This window comes from Aethalodelphis obliquidens, unplaced genomic scaffold, assembly GCF_003676395.1.
Source record: "Aethalodelphis obliquidens isolate GAN/ISIS:26980383/991018 unplaced genomic scaffold, ASM367639v1 scaffold14, whole genome shotgun sequence".
In the NCBI taxonomy this organism is placed as follows: Eukaryota; Metazoa; Chordata; class Mammalia; order Artiodactyla; family Delphinidae; genus Aethalodelphis; species Aethalodelphis obliquidens.
In genome coordinates this window covers 161,039-181,519 of record NW_020837958.1, presented here as the reverse complement: position 1 = coordinate 181,519, position 20,481 = coordinate 161,039, and the positions used below count along the sequence as shown (strand labels likewise).

The window sequence follows — 20,481 nt, the reverse complement described above, 5'->3', positions numbered from 1 at the left end:
GATGTTTCCCAGCCCTGGAAGACGGGCAGGGTTTGGAACTCCAGCCACCTCAAGATTTTTATAGGAAAGGTCCCCCATTCTCTGGGGAGTTTGCACCTCAGCTACCAACAGCTGGGCTGTCGTGGAACTTGGGTGAAAAAACCCCTTGAAGGAACTTGTGTGTCAGAAGCCACTTCCTGGCCAAGCTTCCACTCAGCCTCAGTTTCCCCAGCCATAAAGTGGGGTCAGTGGCAACCTCCAGAGCCCAGGGCTGGGATGAGGCTCCATGAGACAATGGTTGTGAAGTACTTGGGGAAACATGGGGCTTCTTGGGCGCCAAAGACCGCCATGGCCACACCTACTGTTGGGCGTGGGGCCAGGGCAGGAGCTCGCGGAGGGAAGCCCGGGTTTCCGCCCACCATTTTGTAGGCTCCTGTGGCCCAACTGCCTCTGCCTGAAAGTGGCAGCTGAGACAGCCTCCAAGAGGCTGGTTAGGGAGGCAGGGCTGAGGGGCTGAGGAGGAGACTGCGGAGCCCTTGGGAGATGCTGGATTAGGGTACCATAATGGGAGAGTGACCCCCTTACTTTCCCCTGCAAGGGGGTTGCCCCCAGGTCTCCACTGAGTGTTAGGAGATGGCAGGGCACATTAGAAGTTCCAGCCTGTAAGTTTCCAGGACGCCCCCGACCGCTCTATCCTGACCCTGAGCTAGGCTGGGCTTTCCGGGCAGGGCCAGCATAGCCCAGGGAGTCTGCACCCGGAGCTGGGGGCCAGGGCTGTGCGGGGACACAGGCTGTGTGAGTGAGGGGGGGCTCCTCAGAGCTGAGAGCTTCTCAAGGCATCCTGGCAATCCCATCTGTGTGCCCCACTTCCAGTTTGGAAGTCACCTACTGAGCCCCGAGTCAGGGAGAACACAGAGGTGAAATCGCTGTGTCGTCAGCCGTGTGCAAAGCCAAGCATGGGTCCGTCCATCTCGCAGAAGCACAAAGTAATACTTGGAAAGCTGGAGCCACACAGCGAGCTGCCGACAGAACTGTGACCAGAGTCACTTTCTGGGCACCAACCAACCCATCCCCGCCAGCTGCCTCTTCCTAAATGGGGCTTGGGGAAAGATTTTCTCTACACTTCAATAAAATTTTTGCTAGGATGTTCATCTCTTCCAGAAGGGGTGCCTGGGAGCTGGGCTGGGGCGGGGGCAGAGGTGGAGAAGCGTGTCCCGGACAGGGAGAACGTCTACTCCCCATTCTGCTCAGCGAGACCAGCTTCCTCTCTTTCCTTCAGCTAAACTAAGTAAACACACTTGCCAAGTGAATCAAGCTCCTTGGAGAGATGTGCTGCACTCTCCAGATGGGGTTCTAGAAATACGGCAGCAGTATCTGAGCTGGAAGACTCCATCCCCAGAGGGCTGCCAGTCATTGACATCCACCCATTTGTCAGAGGAGGAAACTGAGGTGCAAAATGGGGAGTGAGGCACCCAAGGTCAGGAGCAGGGGTGAGAAGGGTCTGCAGGCTCTGCCAGGGGCCCCTTCCCCACATTACCCAGAGGGTGTGGCGCTGGCCTGTGCCCACAGATGCGTCCTCAGCACCCCCCGCCTCGATGTGGAGATGGCAGGGGAGGGCTGTGGTCTGACGTGGGTCTGAGGTGAACACAGCTGACCCTGGGCTCTGAGATGTCAGCTTTGTGAGGCGAGGAGCTGGCTTCCTGCAGCCACTTTGCCTCCACCACCTCCATGGCTCCCCGACTGTTTTGTTTAGTTTTATTTTAAAAAAATTTATTTCAGCACAATTTTAGACTTACTGAGAAGTTGCAAAAATATACAAAGATTTTCCATATGCTCTTTACTCAGATTCCGGACTAGTAATATTTTTATCATTTTCTCTATTTTTCTGTCTATTACATTTTTCTTGAACCATTTGAGAGTAGGTTGTAGACGTAACTTCCCTTTCTCCTAATACTTCAACATGTCTTAAAAAAAAAATAAGGTCATTCGCTTATGTAACCACCGTACACATATCAAAATCAGGTGATAAACGTTGCTACAAAAATAATCTGTAGAACTTTCTCAGATTTTGCCAATTGTTCCAAAACAATTTGCCTTAGAGGCAAAAGAAAATTCCATCGAATGTGTTGCATTTCACTCTCCTTATTTTCCTTTAATCTAGACCAATTGCTCAGATTTTTTTCTTTCAAGATACTGATCACTTTGAAGAGGACAGGCCAGTTATTCTGTAAAATGTTCCCCGGCGGGGCTTGTCTGATGATTCCTCATGATTAGTTGTGTTGTTTCTGGCAGGAGTATCACAGAAGTGAAGTTGTGTCCTTCTCAGACATGGTATCAGCTTGTCCCATTACCCATGGTCTAACTCTGATTGCTTGGCTAAGGTGACGTCTGCTAGGTAAAGTCACTCTTCTCCTTTGTGATAAATATGTCTCTTGTGGGCAGATTCTTTGAGAATACGTAAATTTTTTGGTTCCCTTCAAAGCTTTACCCACTCGTAATATTATGGCTGATTCTGGCCTGGATCAGTTATTATCACGATAGTTTCTTGATGGTGATGTTGTGATGCCATCGTTCTTCTACAGATACAGTGGCCGACTCAGCTTTCTCTGCTGGCTCAGTGAGTGGGAACCAGCTGGCTCAGTGTCTTGAAGGCTGGTGCTGATGGGGCCAAGAGTGAGCTCTCAGGTTGAGCCTCTGACGGCCACCACCTTGCCTTGCCTCCTTGTGGAGCCTGGCGGGGCTCCTCCCTGCTCCCCGGCCCGTCTTCCCTCCACCTTCACAGCTTCCTGTCATTCATTTGTGGAGTCCTACTACGTGCTGGGCACTGTTTTTAGCCACTGAGGATGTAAGACAAAGTCCCAGAATTCAAGGAGCTTATATTCTAGTGGAGAAAACAGACGAATAAACGTTTAAAAAATAGTATCGTTTCAAAGCAGAAATAGAGACACAGACGTAGAAATCAAATGTATGGATACCAAGCGGGAAAGGGGGGAGTGAATGGGAGGAATTGGGAGATTGGGATTGACACCTATACACTATTGATACTATGTATAAAATAGGTAACTAATGAGAACCTACTGTATAGCACAGGGAACTCTACTTAACGCACTCTGGTGACCTAAATGGGAAGGAAATCCAAAAAAGGGGGGATATATGTATACGTATAGCTGATTCATTTTGCCACACAGTAGGAACTAACACAACATTGTAAAGCAACTATACTCCAATAAAGATTAATTTTAAAAAATGACTACCAAAAAAAAATAGTATCATTTCAGAGAGGTCTATGTGCAACGAGGGAAATAGAGCAAAGGAGGGAAGACAGAGAGACTGGAATGGGGATCCAGGTAAGGCCTCTGACGACACGTGAGCAGAGATCTGATTGATGGGATGAGCTGGGCGTGCCAAGATCAGGGAGCAGGACATTCCAGGCAGAGGCCATGGCAGGTGCAAAGGCCCTGAAGCGGGAGTGAATTTCACATGCTGGAGGAGATTACAGAGGGAAGGGGAGAGTGGAGGAGATGGAGGTGGAGAGGTTGACACGTGTCAGGGAAAACAGAACACGTACGGGCTTGGAATTAATCCAAAGGAAATGGGAAATCATCAGACAGTTTTAAGTATAAAAGGATGTGATTTGATTTGCCCTTATGTATATACAATTATTTAACAAATATTTTTTATAATCAACTTCGTGTGTAAGCCTAAGTAAGTTTATTTAAACCTAGACATCTTCTAGGTTTCATATATCTCAGACCAATGTTGCTTCAATAAATTGAATATATCTGTATAAACAGATAAGACACTCAGAACAACTGCGTCATTCACTAGCCCGCCAGCCAAACCCAAGTCAGCTCTCCCTTTGTGAAAGGCTTGTAATCCCCAGGACTGAACAATTGGAAAAGGAACCATCTGCTTACTGTGTGATTCAATACTATTTAATCTCGGATCTTAAATTGGTCTGGTGTGGGATATACTGCGTTACTGGTGGAAAGACCAGTTTGGGGGAGGCAGTGGGGACAGCGGGGCCTGTGTTGTGAGGGAGGGAAGCAAAGTCTTCTTGGCAACCTCACATCAGGGGCTGTCGGAGGGGGGCAAAGGGGACAGGGACTCACCCAAGGTCACGGCAGTGGCTGGTCTCAGTTCCACCATCTTTCCTTGTCACTCCCACCTGGTTGCAGCTGAAAATTCAGACACGATGTAAACATTAGTCATCCTTATTGTAAGAATGTTATAACAACCACATTAAAAGAGATCTCACCCAGCACGCGCACACTGAGGCCTTTCGTTCCTGAGGGAGGGAGTGTGTAGGTCTCTGTAGCGTCGTGGGCGTTTAGTCGCATCAGCGCGGAGGTGGGTGTGCGGAAGGGCCCCATGTTGGTTCTGATGAATATCTGTCAGAATGGCTGTGAGAACGTGGATTCTGGGGTCTCGGAGACCAGCATGGGATCCCAGGCCGCACCACCTTCTCTGTGACTTTGGGCAAGTTTCCAAACCTCTCTGAGGGGAAATGGGTACCACCGGAACGTCAGCTCCCCAATTCTCGCTCTCTAGATAGACTCTAAAGCCGTCCCTGAAGGTCTTTAGAGACCATTTTTCATCACCTGCATCTGTGGGGGCTGGCTCGGTTCCAGCCACGTCCATGTAGCCATGAAACTGAGTCCCACAAAGCACTTGTGGAATTTTTGACTCTGGCGATCTGGAAGTGGAGGGCACAGCCATCCGTCCTGCGGTTCCCCCCCTGCCCCCCACCTCTCCCAAGACTCCCCAGAAGCAGCTGTGGACTTTTGCCAGCTCTTGCCTCCCAGAGGTGACCTTTGTTGCAGGTACGTGTGTGACTTAGTTTCCTAGGGCTGCAAAGTACTACAAACGGGTGCATGAACAACAGAAATGTATTGTCTCACAATTCTGGAGGCTGAAAATTCAAGATCAAGGTGTCAGCAGGGTGGGTTCCTTCTGAGGCTGTGAGGAAGCATCTGTTCCACGCCTCTCTCCTAGCTTCTGGTGGTTTGCTGACAATCTTTGGCGTTTCTTGGCGTCTAGAAACAAATCCCCACCTCTGCCCTCCTATGTGCCTACGTCTGCCTCCAAATTTCCCCTTTTTATGAGGACACCAGTCATACTGGATTAGAGCCCACACACTAGTGACCTTATCTTAACTCTGTGCAGACCCAATCCCCAAACAAGGTTGCGTTCTGAGGTACTGGGAGGCGTGGACTCCAACATATCTGTTTTGCTGGGACACGATTCAGCCCATAGCAGTGCATGCATGTGTGTGCGTGTGTGTACATGACTCAGGAGTGGAATTTCTGGGTCACGACTATGGAAATGCTTTCTAGAGTGGCTGTGACAGTTTTGTTCCACCCCGCCCCCCTCCAGCAATGTACAGAGTCCCTACTGATCCCCATTCTCAGCAACACTCCATATTACCACCTTCTTAATTGTCGACAATCCAGGGCCTGTGAAACAGTCTCTCCCTGTGGCCTGACGTTGCTTTCCTCTGCGGCTGCGTGGCTGGGTTTTTCATATGTTCAAGGGTCCCGTGTGTTTCTTCTTCTGTGAAGGGCCTCTTCCTGCCTTTTGCCCATTATTCTATTGCTTGCCTTTTCCTCACTGGTTAATGGATGAAGATTCTTTTCTGAGGAGGGTTTCCACTGGGGAAGGTGAGGAAAGAAGACGATAAAGGGGGAAGTTAGGTCATCATTTCTGGCCTTAAATTTCGACAACTCATCCACACAGCTGCTCCTTCAAGGGAAAGACAGGAAACCATTTCAGGTCCTGAGTCTCTTTCTGGAATCTCCGGGGCCAGGTTCAAATCAGAATCTAGAATGTTAGGATTTTAGAGAGGTGACATGTTTATGTGATGTAATGTCTCAGCAGGGGCCTGAGCAGGCTCTGTAACCAAATACCTTAACATTTCTGCAACAAAATATATGATTTTTCACACCACGTAGAATAAATAAAGACCATGGACAAACCAGCATCTTTTCAGGTCAGGAAGGCCACCCACAGAGTTATGAAAATTCCAGGGGTATCTGGGGCTTCAGAATTGCATTAAAGATTGTGCAAGCGTGTTGCCAAATAGCTATTGAGAGTCAGGCCCCATCACGATCATTTTCTCTTTTAATCTCCCAATAGCCCCAGGAGGTGGCTATGAACATCACCGCTTACGTTGGCAAAGGTCACTGATGATACTAGAGTGTAGGAAAAAGAGTGCATATATGTATATGTAAAACTGATTCACTTCGCTGTGCACCTGAAACTAACACAACATTGTAAATCAACTATATGCCAATAAAAATTTTTTAAAAAAGAAAAGAAATCCAGATCCTGGTATTAAGAGGAAGAGATGGGATTCGAACTCACATCTGTCTGACTCCAAAGCCCACCTGCTTCCAACTCTGCCGTGCTGCCCCCAACCCTATGGAGGTGGCTTCTTGACCTCTCTGCTCTCCAGGACTCTGGAGTTTAGAAGCAGAGTCACCAGCCAGAGGAGTGGATTGGGAGGGCGGGATGCGGCGGGGAGTGAGTAGGTGGGAGGTCTGTTGGCTGAGCCAGACCCTCACCCCAAAGCAGTGGGTGCTGGTTGCCAGAGCTAGAATGCCCGCCTCAAACCTCTGCAAAGCTTCCCAAGGGTCCATCGTACTTTGGCATTGACCAAACATTCAGCTGGCTCTCTCCTTGCCCCAGTTTAAAGGCCTCTTTAGACACTGGAGGGGGAGACACTGATCAGAGATCTTACCTGTTGCTGGGGTTCAGGGACTGAGAAAGCAACAGTGTCTTCCCAGCATTTAAGTCAGAGCTCGAGCACCTTTGCAAGGAAGGATAGGGAAGCCCTGTGGTGTCAGACCACTGGTGGGGAGAAAGGGTGGCATGGAGAGGGGTAGGTCACTGCCCCACATGATCTCTCCTCTGAGCCCGCTCACCCCCTGGAAAGGTACAAGTTAGATCTCCCAGGTTGTTTGGCAAAGGCTTGGATATTTCCTGCTCTCCATCATGTTCTCATCCTTGAGAACTCCTACACGTCCTCTAAGCCCCTCCCAATTGTCAGAATGATTCCCTCTCACCTCTACTCTTCCCAGAGCACTTTATCCTGACCCCTGGGGTAGCACTTCTACCTGATCATAATCAACTCTGAGTATATCTTCGTCCTCTGCCATGGCTTGGGACCTGGCACAGAGCCTGGCCAAGAATGAGGAACAGATGAATGAATGAAGGAAGGAAGGAGTGACTAAGGGCTAAGATGGGCAGAAACGTGAAAGATTTTGAGCCACTTCAGAAGAGCCCTAGACGTGACTTATGGAGGGGAGTGTGGGCTGACCATGTCTCCAGAGAGCCAAGAAGTGGGCTTGAATTTAGAGAGACCGGAAGTTGAATTCTGGTTCCACATCTTAGTAACTGTGGCCTTGGGCAAGTCGCTCAAGTTTCTTACCTGGAAAACTGAGACTTCAGTGGGCCCAACGGAGAGTCATAGGAGAGGGCGGGCTGTATGTAAAGCCGGGACACACACATGCTACCTCTTCCCAGGGAGCCCCAATTTATTTCCTGAACTTGAACTCATGGGCCTGGTTGGCCTTGTGGCCGTTGGCTACTGCCGGCCTTTAGCTGCTAATGACACAAGGTGGCTGTGGAGATTCAGGCTGAATATCCCCCGTGCCTCCCCAGTTTCCCCTTTGAATCTGGATTTGGGCCTGGATTTGTTTAGAGAGAGGAGGTGGGTAGTGAGAGGGGAGGGGCCCCTTGGAGCTGATGGGCACAGCTGCTGAGCCAGGGTTGGTCCCTACATCCCAGGAGACATTCTGGTCCCAGCCTGCTTGGGAAGGGCTGTGTTTCCTTCCCAGGAAGGATGATGATGACTTCCAACAGCTGCTAGATGCCTGATATTAAGGGGGCCCTTCTCCGAAGGGGGCTTTCGGCCACCTCAGGAAGGCGTCAGCATCACCCCTGAGAGCTGGGGGGATTTTCACCCCTTGCCCACACTCAAGCTTCCTTCACCCAGAAACTGCTGCTGCAGCAGCTCTCGGAGACTTCGAACCAGAGCCACTCCTGAGAGCCGGTGGGTGGGGACGGGCCCCCTGGAAAATCCTGCATGGCCGAGCAGAATTTCAGCTTCCACTGAAACCCGGAAAAACCCAGCCCTGCCCTTCGTACAGAGGCCAAACTCTGGGGAATTTTATTCTTGAATTTCACATACTTGAGTTTCTAGCTTAACACAGCAGGCCCTGTCCTGCCTCCGGGCCTTTGCATGTGCTGTACGCCCTACCCAAAATGCCCCTCTGCCTTCTCTCACTTGTAGAAGCCGCCTGACACAGTGGAAAGAGTGAATCTGGGGAACATGCTTGGATTTGAATTCTGGCTTTTTCACCACCAAGCTCTGTGACCTTGGAGTAGTAACAATTTCTCTGAGCCTCTTTGTCAGTTAAATGGGTTTCATGATAGCACTTCCTCACAGGGTCATCATGATGCTTCTGAATGACGTCTATAAAGCTCTCTGTTCAATAAATCTGGATCCGCTCCCTCTGCCCCAGTGAAATGTTCCTAGACCCCAAGCCCTGGCCCAAAGGTCACCTCTCTTGCAGTAACTTCCTGAACAGGTGTAATCAAGGCAGCCCAGGAAACCCTTTGTCTGGGTGCAAATCCTTCTTTGCCTTTATTTATTTATTTATTGGCTGCATCCGGTCTTAGTCGCGGCACGCGGGATCTTTCGTTGCGATGCGTGGGCTTCTCTCTAGTTGTGGCGCAAAGGCTTCTCTCTAGTTGTGGCGAGCGGGCTCCAGAGCACGTGGGCTCTGTAGTTGTGGCACTCGGGGTCTCTAGTTGTGACGCGCAAGCTTCATTGCCCCGTGGCATATGGGATCTTAGTTCTCCGAGCAGGGATCGAACCTGCGTCCCCTGCATTGCAAGACGGATTCTCTACCACTGAACCACCAGGGAAGTTCCCCTGCTTTGCCTCTTATGAGCCCTGTTGTTCTGGAAAGTTCCTCCACACCTCTTGGGCCCTATATTTCCCCATTTGTAAAGTGGGGATAATAATACCTTCCTCTGAGCATCATGATGGAGATGAAAGAATTTAAAGCTATTAAAAACCCATGTAAGCACACAAGACTCCTTGGCAGGGGGCATTGATATGATTCAAGCAATTTACAAAGGCTTTTTCACATATGTTGTCATTTAAAAAAACTGTTGTTTTCATTTTCAACACTAAAATTATATATAATGTAAATAGTACAGAATTTAGCAACTACAGGAAAACAAAGAAAGAAATTTACCTGTAATGGTAACTGTTGTTACCACCCTGTTATAGAATCTTCCAGACATTTTGTTAGAGAGAAATATTGAAAAACACACAGAAGTACAGAGAGTGTTTCAACAACTCCTAGGCATCCCCACCACCCAGATTTAAGAAATGTTTACATTTTCGCATATTTGCTCAGATCTATTTTAATAAGAAAACAAACCATACAGATGCTGCTGAAATATTTCCTTATCCCTCCCTCCCCAGAGCACTCACGCTCCAAGGTGCGTGTACCCTTCTTTTCCATGTTTTTGTACTTTTATTACATAAAAATGTATCAATACCCAATAGATAGTACATGTGCCGTATTTTCTATAAATGGTATCATATTGGATGCATTGTTCTACAGCTCACTCCTCCTGCTCAATATGTGTTTCAAAGATCTATCCAAGTGGCTAGATATAGATCTAGTTCATTCTTCTAACAAAATAATTCAGTCTATAAATATAACATAGTATCATTAATTATTTTCTGCTGAGGACCTGTTAGATTACTTCTAATTTTCTTTGATTACATACAGTGCTGCAGTGACAATCTCTGCCTATGTCTACATGTGAACTTGCCAGCGAATAGTTTTCTAAGCTATATATAGAAGAGTATTGCTGTGGAGTCAAGATAGCAGCATCCTCAACTTAGTGAGGTCTCTGGCCATTTCTCTATGCATTGTATCTACAAGAATATGATCATCCTGTATCTTGTTTATAATCCTTTACTGCCTATTACTCATATGCACACGCACATCTATCACATATATTCATTTGTGCTTGTTGATTCTGCAGGATATTCTTTGCTACTTACTGCGGCCAGGTATTGGATTTTTGTGTGATCTTGTTTCGGTCCTCTGAGGTTTTTATACCTGTGAGGTGAGGGAGGCAAGTTGGCCACATGAAGAGATTTGCCCAAGGTTTCCATAGTAAGGAAGAAGCTGGTTTTCAAACCCAGGCTTGTTCAGTTCCAATCCCATGCTCTTTCTGCTGCCCAAGACCTGGTAGACGGTTCTACGCAATCCACGTGCTGGGGCCCCATCCAAGACCTACTGAATCGGAATTCTAGAGGAGGAACCCGGATGTCCATTTCCTGCACGCAGTGGTCTGAATCCTTACGGGGAGATCAAGAAGATGGGGCTTGTAAAAGGCCAGCGTCTCTGGCCTGCTGGGCTCACTTGGAGAAACTCAATCGTGAGTTGCTCATGATTCTCTATGCTTGGTGGTATCCCATCTTACCATCTGGTAGCTGCAAAGAAGGTAGAGTCTGGCATGGGAACCTGAGCAAGCCTTGGGGCCAGGTCCACGGGAGCCTTTGCTTTTAGAGGAACTCCTGTTACCATGGCAACTGCAGTCCACATCTCATCTCTAGGAATGCTGGATGCCGTGTTTATAGGGCCAAGGAAGGGAATAGCGAGTTGTGAGTGTGAGGCAGCTCTGCTAAGCTTCCTAAGAAAGACAGGGAGGCAAGAGGAAAGAAGGCAGCTTTGGGGGAACTGGAATTGTCCCTTTGCAGAGAAAACTGAGGCACCCTCAGAGCCATCTTTATGCCTGGGGTGAATGAATAGATAGATAGAGCTGCCCTCCTATGTCCATTGGGGATTGAACAGGAGAGAGCAGGGTGGGGGGACATAATGGCAGCGGCCATGTACCACGTCCTAAGCATGTTACATATGTTAGCCATGCACCCCCTCAAAGCGATCCAATGTGGCTTATGTATTATGCCCAGTGCCAGGTTAAAACTGAAGTCTAGCAGGGCTCAGTGACTTTCCCAGGGTCACACAGCTAGTGATCAACAGAGATGGGTTCGGATCACTATTCTGTCTGTCCCCGAAGTCTCTGTTCTAAATCATGAAAAGAGAATTTCCTGTTTGTTTCCAGTTTGGCTATCACAGATAAGTTTACTATGAACGTGTACATAAAATTCTTTATACAAACATATAGTTTCTTGTTCTAAATGAATGACTGTACCCATTTGTATTCCCATCAAAAATATGGGAGCAGTCCAGTCCCCCTGTATTCCTCACCGGTTCTTGGTTGGTATGATCAGTACTTTGAATATTACCTGTTTTAAAAGTGTGGAGATGGGGCTTTCCTGGTGGTGCAGTGGTTGAGAGTCCGCCTGCCGATGCAGGGGACGCGGGTTCGTGCCCCGGTCCGGGAGGATCCCACATGCCACGGAGTGGCTGGTCCCGTGAGCCATGGCCGCTGAGCCTGCATGTCCGGAGCCTGTGCTCCGCGACGGGAGAGGCCACAACAATGAGAGGCCCGCGTACCTCAAAAAAAAAAAAAAAAAAAAGTGTGGAGATGTATCTCACTATGGTTTGATTGCATTTCCCTAATGATTCATGATGTTGAACATTTTTGTGTTCATTTGCCAGGTGTATGTCTTCTTTGATTAAATGTCTGTTCTTTTATTAGTAACTGAGAAGACAATTAAAAAAACTTGAAAATAAAAAAAAATTTCCCAAGAGTGGCAACTGTGAAGCTGATGCATTGGTGCTGGGAAGGCTGTGGACTCTCCTGCTCCCGGGATCATCTCATTTACGCTTACTTCCCTAATATGTACTCCAGGCCCCAGCACGTGGTACAGGTTCAGCAAGTGTTCATGGAATTGAATGCAGAACAGCAATAGACTCTTTTCTCAGCTTTCCGGAAAACGTGGCTCACACGCCCTCACTTTCCTGAGCATGAGAGTAGGAAGGGGAGTTCCAGAAACAGATCATACCCCAAAGCCGGTGGTGTACCCTGATTTCATCTTTGAGTTTCCTCTCACTGCAGATTACGAACGGTTGTCTTTTACCTCCCCTGGGTTTGGTGATGGAAAGGAGGGGAATTCAATCTGGCATGTAGGGAGGATGTCATGCAGGTGAGCATCCTCTGTTATATAACATGGTGACAAATACAAGCTAAAAAGTCTGGATTTCTCTGACCTGCGTGACTGAGGACCTTTGGGGCTGGGACTCTTGAAGCTTTTGTCATCACTTTTCTCTGTCAATCACGTGCTGCTTTAGCTTGGGCAAAATACCATAGACTGGGTGGTTTAAATGTTTGTGGCTTAAACAACAAACATTTGTTTCTCACGTTTCTGGAGGCTAAGAAGTCCAAGATCAAGGTGCCAGCAGATTCCGTGTCTGGTAAGGGCTCTCTTCCTGGTCTGCTGACAGCCACCTTCTTGCTGTATCCTCACACAATAGAGAGATCTTATATCTCTTGCTTTTTTTTTTTTTTTTCCATCGTGAGGGCTCCACCTTCATAACCTCACCTATCCCAAATTCTCTCTCAAAGCCCCCACTTCCTAACGCCATCACAGTGGGGATTAGGGCTTCGAATATGAATTTATTCATATATGAATAAAATATGAAGTTTTAGGAAGACATACACATTCAGTCCATAGCCTGTGCATTGAGTTTTCCTTTTGTCCCTAAGCCCTTCCTAGGTATGATGAGAGAGAATGAAAACAAACAAACAAAAATCCTGTAAAATAAGTTAAGTAAGCCTAAGACACCAAGTTGCTGACTTTCTCTTGGGTTCCCAGGGGGGAGAAGTCAGCCCAACCTTCCTGGGTTTTGAAAGTCCCCAGTGGGTACAGCCTGGTCTAGTCACATAGACATTGATGCCGGTCACCTCTGGAAGCGAGGACCACACTGTCCCACCAAGCCCCCAGGACAGCTTCAGTCTCTGTGACAAAATAAACTCAACGTAACCTCTCCAAGTCCCTTCAAAGACAGGACACAGCCATTCCCTCTGAATCAAGTCATAAGTTATTTTTGCGAGCCAGCGCACTGCTTCTTTCCAATTTTAATGGAATTATAGACTGTTTGTCTCTTCTTTCCAGTTGTTTTAACAATTGCTCTCCATCGAGTTTGGGACTGCTTGTACACACTGCTATATTTAAAATAGATAACCAACAAGGACCTACTGTACAGCACAGGGAACTCTGTTCAATACTCTGTAATACCCTAAACGGGAAAAGAATTTGAAAAGGAATAGATATATGTGTACGTATAACTGAATCACTTGGTTGTACACCTGAAACTAACACAACATTGTTAATCAACTATATTCCAATATAAAATAAAAATTTTAAAAAAAGCATTTCAGAGGTTTACTGTTCCACTAAAGATCACTAGCTATCAGTAAATAAAACTAGTATTAAACATAAAAAAAAATTGCTCTCCATCAACAACCTCAAGAGAGTCTTTCAAAGAAAAACATTCACTGTAGTCCCAGCACCCTCCCACTCGGGGCTCCTCTCCCTAAACTCCCTGGGACTATTAGTCCTTGACTCTTCCAAGTAACCCGTTTCTCCTCTGGCCTCAGAATTGAAACAAGCGGGTTCAGGGAGTGCCGAAGCCAGCCTGTGTGGGAGAGTCGGTGGGGAAGTGGTGGAACAGCTCATGGCTGGGCTGCCAGACCTCATCTTGTCCTTGTTGGGGGAATGGCGGGCAGAATGCCATCTCAGGGGCTCCTGACCTAGGGAAGGACAGCTTCCTCATGGCCGCACATCTTTAGAATCAGGGCCCTTTTGGGAATTGGTCCCTGGGGCTTGACTGAGTACTGAGTTGTATCACCCTTGGAGGTGGGCTACCTAAGTTCAGGGCTGGCTGAGTGTGGTAGAGCTGGAAGTAGTTTGGAAGACCACCCGGGCTGCCAGAGCTCCCTGCCCCTCGCCTTTGGCATGGTCAGTCGCTGAACCGGAAACCAGGATGTGGAATTCCAACCCAGTGGAGTAGAGTGGTTAAGAGTTTGGGTTCTTGAACCATGCAGCCTGGGTTCGAATCCTAGCTTTGCCATTTTCTTGCTGTGTCATCTTGAGCAAATTACTGCTAAACTTTTTTGCACCTTGGTTTCCCCACTTTGTGGACTTGCTGTGAGAATTAAACTGGTTATTTCATCTGAAGTATTTTAAAAAGGCCTCGTATGCGAAAGTACTGAATACATGTCAGCTATATCGCTGAGCTGTGCTAGGAAGTTGTGGTGGGTACCTGGCATGTCTTGGGGCCTCCCCTTTCTCCATCAGAGCAATGGGAAGAATCAAAAAGTCCTTCCCTTATCTCTCTACATTTCGGACTCAAGATGCCTGAGATGGGTAACGGCTCCCATCGGTGTGGGATGGAAATAGAACACTAGTTACCCATCTGGTTGTCTCCCAAATGTCCGTCTGCAAACTGGGAATGGCAATCCAGTGCCCACCCAGTGAATCTCAGGACTATGGGCCAGTGGATGTTTCTGGACAGCTGCCCTCTTTGAATATCTGGGCCCCAAGCTAGAGCCTGGGAGGCAGGTCCTCCTGGGTTCAACTAGCCTTCGTCATCCTTGCTCAGGACACGAAAGGCTGGTCTGCATGAACACAATTTGTGGTGATCTCCCAGCCAACAGTCCCATGCCACTCCCAAAACTTGTGGGCACTGCAGTCCCTGGGGCCTGGTCCCAATCCTGGAGAGGGGCACACCCCACCCCCGCCCCAGCAGTGCCCTGGAGCAGCGGCCGGGCCAACTTGGGAGACACTGCACCGGGAGTCTGTGGGCCTTGAGATACACATGGGACTGTGTGTATTCAGAATTCAGTGGGACTGACAGCCACCAAACTGCTCATAAATAAAATACGTAATCACCTGTGGCTGGGGTCACAGAGGAAAAGTCCAGGGTACGATGAGAGGCTAGAACGAGGCATTGAACTTGGGTCCCTCTGGGTCCTGGAAGACCTTCAGAAGCTTAAAGCCAAGGCTGGGGCGGGAGCCCTGGGGAGAGAGAACTGTGTATCCTGCTTCCATCACTGAACCTTGCAACATGGTCTTCCCCTCACATCCTTAAAAACTCTTGGTAAATTTCGTTTTTTGCAAATATTTTTAACATGCTGTGTTTTCCTAACCAATCCTTCGATCCCTTTTAGACAATTCAGTTGTCTCCTTGTCTCCAGTTTTGTTTTTGTTTTTTAACTATTAGAAGCCACGTGGCCGCAGGCTTTTTGTCTAACAAGGCAGCCACTCAGGGCGCCCCGGCTACACCATCTCTCTTAATCCTCATGGCAAGCCCGCAACGTGGGTGCTTGTTGCTCCTGTTTTACAGGAGGGCCACCGAGGCTCAGAGAGGCCAATGATTTGCCTGAGTCACACAGTTAGAAAGGGGTTCAGCTAGCAAAAAGAATCGAGAACTTTCCAATTCCGATGCGTGGACACTAACCGCTGTGTAGTGGTATTCTGGATCGTTTCTATAGGATAGGTTCCCAGAAGTGGGATTACTGGATCAAAAGGGGCTGGTTTGTTCCTTTTTTTTTTTTTTTGCGGTACGCGGGCCTCTCACTGTTGTGGCCTCTCCCGTTGTGGAGCACAGGCTCCGGACGCGCAGGCTCAGCAGCCATGGCTCACGGGCCCAGCCGCTCCGCGGCATGTGGGATCTTCCCGGACCGGGGCACGAACCTGTGTTCCCTGCATCGGCAGGCGGACTCTCAACCACTGCGCCACCAGAGAAGCCCTCCTTTTTGTTTTTAAGGCTGTCGACACACGTGCTCACAAACACTTTGCACTGATATTAAGGAGAGAAAGGTAAGCTTCTGGCCAGTGCTGCCTGCCACGCTCCCCTCACTGGCTCTTGTTGTGGGTTCCTCCCCCCGTAGTTCTGTAGCCCTGCTCCACCGTGCCTTCCCCTCTGTACAGCATCTCTGCATCCATCGTCCACTGGGTGAGCATTTACTATGCGCCTACGTGCTCCTCGGCACATCTGATGGAGCCAGGGCCGAGGGTGCCCTCAGCGGTAGCTGCTGTTTATCTCACCCCCATATGGGTGTGTGGCCAGGCCGGCATTCCACAGCCCCTACAGGGACCTGAAACTCTCTGTGTCAGCCTTGCTCTGACACTGCGCTGGCCAGCTGGGGCCTTGGCTGGGAGAACAACCCCCTTTCCTTCAGTGTCTGTGCCTCCTCCCTCCCTGTGTCTCTCACCTTCCAAAAGCTACGGGGAAATCCCATGGGCCTGGGTGACCCAGGAAGGGGACAAGTGGCCCATTTTTTCCGGTTCCTGGCAAGGTGGCTCTGCAGTGCTTTCATTTTCCCCATGCTCTGGTCTCCTTCACTTCATCCTCCCCTGGCATCTTCCTCTTGCTGCCCTAGCCAACATCCTGCCCCACTCTGCTTGGGACCAGCCTAAAAAAGCTGCCACCTTCCTTGGGGGTGCTGGGTAGCTCTCCCAACTTCTTTCGCCTCCCAGTCAGCAGCGCCCCCTCCCTCCCTTATCCCTCTTGGTCCATAACTTTCCAGAACGTGAGGCTCAACCCAAGATGGTTTTCTGGGCACAAAGGAGAATTTCAAGTGGTAAATGAACTGAGCATTAAATAACACTGAACAAAGTGGTAAAAAAGGTATTTAGGGCTTCCCTGGTGGTGCAGTGGTTGAGAGTCCGCTTGCCAATGCAGGGGACGCGGGTTCGTGCCCCAGTCCGGGAAGATCCCACATGCCGCGGAGCGGCTGGGCCCTTGAGCCATGGCCGCTGGGCCTGCGTGTCCGGAGCTTGTGCTCCACAACGAGAGAGGCCACAGCAGTGAGAGGCCTGCGTACCGCAAAAAAAAAAAGGTATTTAATTATTTTATTTTCAATGCTCTGTCATCCTCAGAGATCATCTGATCTCCTCAAAGAGTCTCTATTTGATGACGACATGTCTTTCAACATTTCTAACTTGGCTTTATTTCTAGGATACTTATTTTTACAATTCCCTTGTATTTTAGGCAAGCAATACAAAAAGCCCATTTATCTTGTTATCTTGTCTAGTTTTTCTGCATATCTACCTCTGTACCTAATCTTATATAGATGGAATCTATATAAAATTATGTATAATCATCTGTATATGTGATTTTTCTTAGTACAGCCTTTCATCTCTCTCTTTCACCACTTGTTTCTTCTCTCTCTCCCGCCTCTCTTCTCCCAGTGGCATGACTCACCCCCAGGACCAGCAACATAATTTGCAGGGCCCAGTGCAGTATGAAAATGCAGGACCCTTTGTTCCAAAATTATTAAGAATTTCAAGATGGAGACGGCAGAGCATTAAACCAAGTCCAGGACACTTAAGTGCAGGTCACACGGCCACGGAGCTGGCCCTGCTCTGTCCTTCCCTTGAAGCCCTCCTTTTTCTGGGGGGTGTTGCCTTTTTTTGGCTTGCAGGATATTTGTTCCCCGACCAGGGATTGAACCCGCCCCCTTGGCACTGAAAGCACAAAGTCCTAACCACTGGACTGCCAGGGGATTCCCACCCGCCTTTCTAATTTACCCATTTTCATAACTTGGTCTGTGTTCTTGCATACTTTCCTCCATGTTCACATAGTGATACCAGTTCGTAAGTGTGGTTTTTTGGCCATTGTTTTACAAAAGTTGTATCATATTATTTTTTCTTCTTTGTATCTTGCTTCCTTACTCAACAGAGCGTGGAAATCCCTCCAACTGGTATAAGCCTATTTCATTCTTCATAAAGGCTGCATAAGATGCCATGCTGTAAATAGATCATATTTATTCTGCAACTTTCCCAGCAGATGGGCATTCACTCTTTCCAATTGTTTGCTGTTCAGAAAACTGTAATGTATACTTTTACGTTCAGGCATCTTTGCCCAAATTCACAGGATAGGGTAAAGGCTCCTTTTCAAATAACTTTGTTGCAGCAAACACGAGAATTAAATTTATAGAAAAGTCTGAAGCACAGGGCCGGGCAAAGGCAGTAACAAGGTCTGGGAAGGGCAGATCCTGCGCCGGGTTCTCTGTGAACCCAGGCCCGGATGGAAGGAGGCTGAGAGGTAACTTCTGTTCCTGCGCACAGAAGTCAAAACACAAAAGCCAGTCTCCCTTGTTGGGATAGGGGACAGGAAGTGCCTGTGACACAGGAAACAAACCCTTGAGTATATCTGGTATCAATGAACTGCCTCAGCAATGGCTGTCCTTGGAGCTGGCGGCCCCTGCTCACTCTTTCATTCATTCAGTCAATCAGCAAACACTGTGTTGGGCACTCTGGGGGTATGGGGCTGACCCGGCCTTTGGCCCTGCCCTCCAGGGTTTTCTGATCTAGCAGAAAACATGTGTGCCTTTATGCATGAGAAATAGTTTCTCAGACCAGAGATAGGTATACAGAGGCATGTAGAGACCCCCCACAGACACACAGGCAGTCACAACAACACACACGCTCACATATACACGCAGAGACATACACATACACACTCTCACAACCACATACACACACACCCCCCACAATCACACACGCACGCACCACAGCCAGCATCCCAGCCCCTCCATTCCCCTCCCCACCCCAGCACATGCAGAAATAATAACAACTGCACAGCAGCACCGGGACCATCGCTGGGGGAACCGGGATTCTGAAATCCTGACCTGGGAGCATTTGGATCCTCTATGACATTAGCTGCAGAGTTTGTGCTCTGAATTCTGAGTCATTTCCCATTCAGGGGGTCAGGCTGGGCAGCTAACCAGGGACTTGGTGAGGACAGGCAATTAAAGGCTTGATTACTTCTGTCTGAGTGATGGAGTAGCCCAGTTGGATGCTTGTAGGAGAGCTGTGTCTGCAGGTGTGTGTGTGTGTGTGTGTGTGTGTACGCTCATCTAGGTATGAGTCCATGGAATATTCTCAGGTGAGGCTGGGAATGTATAGCAGTCATGCCTGAATCTTCAGCCCCTGCAGCAGTCAGGCCAGGTCAGGCTAGGCTGTGATAATAAGTACATCTCAAAATCTTCAAGGCTTAACACTAGAAAGGCTCACTTCTTGCACAAAACTCAGGGTGGGTCAATGTCCCCCTCCACCTTGTCTTTGCATCGGGAGCCCAGGCCTCTAATTTGGCCACAACAGAGCAGGAAGAGATGGAAGAGGCTCACTGCCTCTTACCTACCTTGGTCCAGCAGTGGGTACACATCCTTCTGCCTAGACATCAATGGCTCCAACCTAAGGGCAGGAGAACCCAGAAGTGTAGAGGAGCTCCTTTATGAGCACTACAGTCCTAGCCACATCCCTCCTTTCATGTTTCTGCCAACCGAAATATCCCTGCCCGGCATGGATCCAATTCCTCGGAGACAGTTCAAATCCTGGCTTGCTAGCTTGCTAGCTGGGCACTTGCTAGCTGGGTGGCTTCAGGCCATGTAGCAGCCTGGGTCCCAACAGGAAACAGGTGGCACGCTCAAAATAGGAGTTTGAAGGGGTCTCAGTTAGAAAAGGACTATTTAGAAAGGCTAATGCAGTAACCAGGAGCTCGGAGCAGCTGAGCTGCCATCACCCTGAGCAGACAAGAGCACAGAGTGGTCATTGAGACCCGGAAGGAGAAAGTCAAGGAGAAGTGACCCCGTGGAGAGGACCAATGACCTTCAGATGAGGGACACAACCTGCCCAAGGGATCCCACCGGGAGGGAACCAGGAGGATAAACACCACGACTTCACTCTCTTCCTTCCCTCCTCTCTCTGCTGGGACTCCCCATTGGCTGAGCCCAAGTGCCCTGGAAGATGCTGATTTAGTTGAAACAGGTCAGCCTCCCAGGGCAAAGTGGACAGAGGCTCTGGAGGGACAAATGGACACAATCCGGCACAGTCAATTGATTTCTATTCTCTGGGCCTCCCTTTCCTAATTTCTAAAAAGTGGATGCTAATACCTACCTCACTGTGTTGTTGAAGGAAAATGGAATAACATATGCAAAGACCTTGGCGTATAATCGGTCCTCAGCAAATGTTAGCTTCTTAGTGTCTGAAAGTACTTCATAGTCCAATGGTTCCCAGCTCAGGACGCTCCAATTACCCTAAAGTCTGGTGTGAATTTCTCAGACAAATTTTCCAAACCGAAAATGTTTTTCCTGATAATAACTCCCATTTTTTAACTTCTTCTGTATGTGAAGTGTTTTACAGGTATTGCCTCCTTTTAGACTCGCTAAACTTTTGTAAGTGTTATTGCCAACTAACTGGGACTCTGGCCGAGAGCAGTTAGTAACCCCTCCACGGTCACTCAGCCAGTAAGTGGGTCTGGCCCCAAAGCCACAGCTGTTCCTCTCTGCTCTCCTCTGATTTCTGAGGGTGTGTGCACGATTAGTAGATGAAGTGCAGGATGCTGCAACTCCAAAGCTTGAGAATTTCCCTACCCCGGAAGGAGGTAAGTGCACCCAAGGTCGAGGACCCTGTCCTACCAGAGGCCCCATGTAGCCACAGAAGGATCCAGAAAGTGCCCCCTACCCTTCAAGGCACCTGTGTGCCCTCCAGGC

At 48.6% G+C, this 20,481-nt stretch overlaps 1 protein-coding gene across 11 annotated transcripts in view; it reads left to right on the top strand.

The window, feature by feature from the left end:
* The window catches only part of CD6 (CD6 molecule), a 41,398-nt gene that overhangs the window by 7,913 nt on the left and 13,004 nt on the right, over positions 1–20,481 (top strand). The gene's annotated exons all lie outside the window — the stretch shown is intronic.